We start from the raw sequence: 6722 nt of genomic DNA, 5'->3' as shown, positions 1-6722 counted from the left end.
CAAAGGACAGCGCACGGTTTCCCTGTGCGGCACCCGGCAGCCAGCGCTGTCAGAACGTGCTAGGACAGTAACTTTATTTCATTGTACTGATTTATTTTCCTGGTTCATCAGTGTATCAATTTTTCTGGGTAATCAGTATATAAAAGGTACTTTTTTCATATTTGAAAATCAACTTCCACGCAGTCAAGGCTGAAATAATAGTGCTGCAGCGCAATACACAGTATTAGCGGGCGGCGGCAAAGATGGGCGGCGAGAAGGAAAGGGTAAGGGAGAACGGGCACACACGACGGATTCTAAACACATGAATTTGAAAATGCTATGAATTGCATATTCACCACTTTGTCGCAAGGTAAAATAATATCAGGACATTCACATAGTTTGTAGATCCAAACACAGACCCGTAAAATAAGAAATGCTTTCAAAGTCTCGCAAAAATGGGCCAAAAGGAAAATAATTGTATATTCAAGCCATTGATTGATTTCAATTAATTATTATTAACAAAAGAAGAGATAAACACTTGAATAAATATTACTATTTGGTGAAAAGACAAGCAAAATACATTAGGGAGTCAAAATGACTCCCTTTGGTAGTCAAAGGTAAATTTTGAAAAACGTGGACTATTTTATTTTCTAGAATTATTTTAATCGCAAAGCCTTATTTTGTGTCAAAAATGAATAAAATTCACGAAATTTCAGGCCGGAATTCGGAAAATTTTAGACAGGGCAGAGAAATAAAAATGGCGAGGAGTCAAAATGACTCCATCGGTAGTTCTAGTGTTAAACGCTTGACGTTGTCTATAGGATCTCTCACACTGGTGGGAAATAATGGAGGCAGTGCATTGGATTGTAGTCTCGATGGGATCTTCTGCGTTGAAGAGAAGTGTCAAAGGGTGAACTCGCATCTTCTGTACATAAATAAAAGTGAACGAGGTTTTCATTTGAAGGAGGAGAATACTTTATTTATTTTTGGAATAGTGGCTTAGTATATGGTGGGCGGTGTGAGATGTGTTTCTGTCATCTTCTTTCACCTTTTTTCGCTCTTATCGCGATCTCATCCCTCCATTCCCTAGCGTATTTGCATCAACGGGAAAAGAGAAAGTATGTACTTGTACATAAATGCTCGTCTGCCTTCTGACGTGCACGCTCTTCCTATTTTTTTCGTCTCTTGTTTCGGCTACAAGGAGAATATATTCTTAGGTCATATTTTTTGATAATTTATCAAGTTCAGATTTATTTAATTGAAAATGATACACAAAAATTTCTTACAACCCACTTAATTCTATTTCACAATTCTACTACATGTATTTCCATTGGCTTGCAACCATCATCAGTTGCGTACCTTCAGTTGCGAAATAATTTAAGTAAGAGTACGATTTCTTTGCGTTTGAAATTCACTTACACGGCATCTCTTTGCGAATACGCTGACGTGATTCAGAATTATTTTTGTCATTTTAGCCATCTCGTTCTTTTGTTCTTAACTTTCTCAGTATCCCTCGTGAAATGTGTTTTGCATAACGTACACTCACTTTCAACATTTGATCCGAAAAAACTAGAGCAGCAGTCTTCATAATTTTTCGCAGTCGACCTTAGCGTATATAGGTATACGTTCTACTTCTAATAAGAGGGTAATTAACATTTTGATCGGTTTGTGCTAATAGTGTACCTTCCCATAATGATTACTATCTTTATTTTTGTCTCGTGGGATGTAGCTTGGGCGGTGAAATTGTTCATCATCATCATCACTGGTCAACAATCCTAGGATTGGTTAGACGCAGCTATCCACTCAAGTTCTCCTATCAGCTAATCTTTTCACACCTACGTATTTCTTCTCTTTCACATCCTTCTTTACTTGCTCCATTTATCTTGATTATAGCTCTTCCATTTCGCTGATACTTTCTCGCTTAAAGTTAATATTTTCAATTTAAGCGTAGATCTTGGCCTCCTAGAGTCTCCGTCAAGTATGGACCACAGCAAAGGAAAATATTCATTAGAGTGGAGGAGAGACGCCCAGGGTATATCTTTCCCTTTCCAGGGAAGAATGAATCAGCACCTATGAAAAATGATTTTCCTATCCCAGAATTCACGTTTAGAAAACTAATTTACTATCTTCAATTTTCATGTATAATTACCGTCATATCCCGCATATTATGTATTAATTGGTACAAAGCTAAATGCGTGAGAGTGCTCTTTTCACGAGAATTTATAGAGCAATAACAAGACTTTAAGAGCGTTTGGAAGCAGAAATTTTCATCAGTATGACCCACGCTTAGTCTTGTAGATTAAATTTGCAAACCTCGTCTGGTTTGTTTCCATTGTAAACCCTAAAGGTAATTTATGCAAAATAAACAGAAGTAGTAGTTGTTCAATAAGTAATTCAATTAAATGAATATAAACACCCTAGTGAGGAAGGGATAAATGCATAAAAATTGGCGCATTGATGTTTTTCTTTATAGTCTATAACTTAAAGGCACGTTCAATGTTCTATCTACTCGTGATTTACACGACATTGTTTTCTTGATATCCTTCAACTTAAATGCGAGAAAAAATAATAGCAGAGCGTGGTTTCGATCCACGGACCTCTGGGTTATGGGCCCAGCACGCTTCCACTGCGCCACTCTGCTCTTCAGGGTCATTCAAATATGTCTCGCACACATTGTAAGACTTGCAACCAAGAGGCTATTCTGGTTACCCAACCAGTAAGTTCTCTCATAACTGCCGACGTTTTGACAACTCACTGCGTTGATTAACTGGGGACAAAAAACATCGAGGGCATGCTATAAACTTCGTAGATGCTATGGAAAATCATCAAAATTATTATCGATTTTTCGCCGACTTTGATTGCGATGACGTAACGCGCTTCTGCCATACGGGTCGCAGCATCTCAATCAATTCTCACCTCCCTTATTTTCATCAGTCATGCTCTATTTGATGAAGTGAGTATGATGATGTTTACCTACAATGAGGTGAGTATTAATTTTTCATCTAAACGAGTCGGTTAGCCGGAATGACGCCAACAACTCATGCAAAGTGGGTGGTAATTTTCGCGTTATTTTTTATCTTAAATTGGAGAGAGGATTGGAGAATGCGGAAAACATAATAGTGGCATAAGCATAAGCAGATATTTGGGCAATGTCATTTTAATTTTTGATGTAAATACATAAGCGCGTGATCTCTTGATATTGGTTAGAATTGTAGATATTGTTGAATTATTTATTACTATTAAAATCCCGAAATTTTTAAATTTAGATTATGCATTAATTTTATGATTCAATGGAAAAATTATCAATCAAATGAACACCAATTGTTTCAAATAATTTCATGATAAAACTAGCTTACTCTGTGCCTAAAACGGGAAAAAAATATTTTCAGTAATTTATATAGCTTTCTGAAGTTTAAAGAGGTCCTCCGCATACCTTCATAAGAATATTGACTTAACTTGGCCCCGCTTATCTCTTAAGACATCCCTAAGCCGGGAAGCAACGCCGGAGCATCCAGTCTCCTTCCATCTGGAAATCTCTCCCACTGACCGCCCGACCACCTTGACGTCCGCTGCCCAGCTAAGTTTCCACCCCACGTCAATTCGGAGCTGACGAAGTAAATAAACGGAAAGATTTCCAATAGAGGCCGTCGTCTTTCCACTCTTGTCTCCGAGAACTTTCGTGGCTAAATCTCCTCTCACTTCTGAAGGTCCCTCTAAGTTCTCAACCAGTGGCGGCTCGTGAGTCAAATGCTGGGAGGGGCACACTCCACCATTTAGTTAACATTTCTGAATATTTTGTGTATTTTATTGAGTTTTTCAGAGAATCTAGAGATTACTAATGCACAAAAAAGTCTCTAACACTAAAAGAATAACAATCACTAACTCGATTAACTCAACCACAACTAGGCCTATTCACATTAAAACAATTTACACATAGTAAGTCAACTGGTCACCAAAACAAGGTATTCTGCAACACTGCAACACGACAACACCAAGATTATACGGCCGCCGGGCGGCGCGGCACTAGATGCGTCGCTCTGCGCATGCTCGGGCGGCGTCCCAAGACTTCCATAAGGCACAATCTTAGACGCGTCATAGCACCAGCAGCCCCCACCACTACCACTCTTCATATAACGGCATGGCGATGGATTGGGACGTTCTGGCCAGCATCCCGCGGCTACAAATGCGAACTTCCCGCGCTATTTTTGCGTGTTTTTCCTACATTTTCGATGTATGCGATTGAAAAAAACACCTTGGTAAATAGATGTATGATTACAATTGAATGGATATTTCATTTTTTTTTCCTTTTTCAAATATTTGGGAGGAGCGGCGTCCGAGAGTCCTTACGGGCATGTCGCCACTGTTCTCAACCTAGTAGTTCATTACCTCTTTCTCCAGTTGTAACAAACATTTATAATTCCTTCCAAGGTCATTCAAAATTGTACATGCCAACTTTTATATCTCAGGTATACGGAACTTTTAATACTATCAGTGTCCACTGAATTACATAGAATAGCTAATGTAGAAAGAAACCCATTTCATTGACATAAGTACATGGAACAAGAAAATTTCCTTTCATTTTCTCCGTGAATCAACCCGAAGGTTGGTCAGGGCAGGTTGGTTAGGGCAAAGCTCACCCCATACTTAGCTGGAGGAAACGCTTCGCTCGAAATTTTAGTGACGGTCCTTTTTAGACCCCTGATCTATAATATTTTTGCCCTTTCTTCTCTAAAATGCCATTTTAATCAATTTTTTGTAAAGCATCACTAATTAGGAGTGTGAAACGAAGTTTTCCTGGATATCACGCAATTACTTTTACTTTACAGAGCGCGACCCGGGTTTCAATGAATTATCATCATCTTCAGGCGAAAATATCTTTGTGTGATATCCAGGAAAACTTGTAATGGAATACCACAAAGTTAATCATGAGTTAGTGATTTTTGTTAGCGTGAAGCCAGTTGGTGGGACAAACTTGGGCAGGTAGAGCTATTCAACTGTTTGGGCAGCACATTAAAGGAAAACGAATACAGCAGTAAGGACATAAAGCGAGTTAGGAAGATAATTGCGTTAGCAAAGGAGGTGTTCATGAACAGGAGGGAGCTTATGAGAAAGCCGCTATGTAAGTGTTTAGAGAAAAGGTTAGAAAAGAGTTTGATCTGGAGTGTAGTGATTTATGGTGCGGATGCATGAACACTTAGAAAAGAGGACGAGAGAAGACTGGAGGCGTTTTAGATGGTGTGGATAAGAATGGAGAAGGTGAAGTGGAGGGAGAGGAGGAGGAACGACTAAGTGTTGGAAATGGTGGGTGAGGAGAGGCAGCTTCTAGACGAGGTATAGAGAGGAAGGTATGGATGGAGCGAGTTCTGATCAATGGGAAGACTATTAAAAGCAGTGTTTGGGGGAAGAATAAAGAAAAGAAAGAGAAGGGGTAAACAAGGTTAAGGAAGCAGGAGAATAGGATTTTTTAGATGTAATGAAAGGGAGTAAGCCTTATTGGGAATTGAAGAGAGAAGTCCGTGAAGGAAGGTAGACTGTAGGCTACTAAGGAAAAACTCCATGTAAATCTATTTACCTACCTAGGTAGAATACTTAGACAATAGTAATAAAAGTCAATGAGTACATCCCTAAAGGCTTAAGATACGGCCCTGTATACAGGGTGTCCCATTTATCTTGACCACATGAAATAACTTTTTGTCCAGATTCAAATTCAAAAATTGGACAAAACTGTTTTGCAAAGCACTTTGTCGAGAATTGGTCGTCATTTGTTTACTGCTAACTCCAGTAAGTGGACGCGGTTGTGGTCCCGTGCTCAAAGTGACTTTTGTGTTATGTATTGACTTGCTTTTCATTTGTTTACTGCTAACTCCGGTAAGTGGACGAGTCTTTAGGAGATGAAATGAGTTGCCAAATAAAAAATATAGGATGACATTTAAAAAAGACACCGCTGTTCATATATTTGTAAATAACAAAGCTACAAGGAAGGCAATCATGCTGATTAATGTCCCCCGGATGGCTAATGAACATTTTCTTGAATTTGGATCTGGACAAAAAGTTATTTTGGGTGGTCAAGTTAAATGGGACACCCTGTTATATCTTCTCTATAATTTCATTTTAATCCATTATGCTTGTTTATTTCTTCCATTCGTCTCCACATATACGGGTAGTATTCTTTATACTGCTCTTTTTGCTTCCATCCGACTATGACTTCCACGATGCGCGTCAACGACCTTCGGGGGAAAACTGCCAGCCGCGCTAGAAAGAGCTCCGATTCCAATCCGTTCGCAGGATTCGACGCGGGCACAATTCAATTCCGAGGAATGCAGAGCGCCAAGGCGCGTCGTTCAAGCAGATGAGGTCAGTGGGGGATGAAAGGAAGGGGTGGGTGCGGAAGAGGTGCCCAAAGAGGAGCTTTCCCTGGATACATTGCAAAGTAAGGAAAAATTGGCGCATAAATATTCGCTCACTACATTTGCTAGTGACATGAAATACCCGGGTATTCCTACCTCAGGTTAAACACACTTAGGTGTTCACACTGGAAAATATCCATAAAGCCTTGTTCGCAGCAACATAACTTGGCGCAACTTGACATAAACTGTACGCCACAATCTTGCGAGACCTATCTTTTTTATAAACGAATTACTCGCTGAAAACCACTACTACTATCGTCAAAACCTTTAAGATATATAAAGTACATCCTTATCAACATTAATGTGTATTCAACTTAGGCAATTCTCCCTCAGAAC

General features: G+C 39.4%; 1 non-coding gene across 1 annotated transcript; it reads right to left on the bottom strand.

Annotated features, from left to right (window-relative positions):
- Positions 1 to 2548: 2548 nt before the first annotated feature.
- Positions 2549 to 2620, bottom strand: Trnam-cau. The gene has a single exon. It is a non-coding gene; the product is annotated as a tRNA-Met (tRNA).
- Positions 2621 to 6722: the final 4102 nt, after the last annotated feature.

Source organism: Ischnura elegans, chromosome 7, assembly GCF_921293095.1.
Source record: "Ischnura elegans chromosome 7, ioIscEleg1.1, whole genome shotgun sequence".
Lineage (NCBI taxonomy): Eukaryota > Metazoa > Arthropoda > Insecta > Odonata > Coenagrionidae > Ischnura > Ischnura elegans.
Note: the sequence above shows the minus strand (reverse complement) of the source record. Positions and strands in the feature narration are given on the sequence as shown.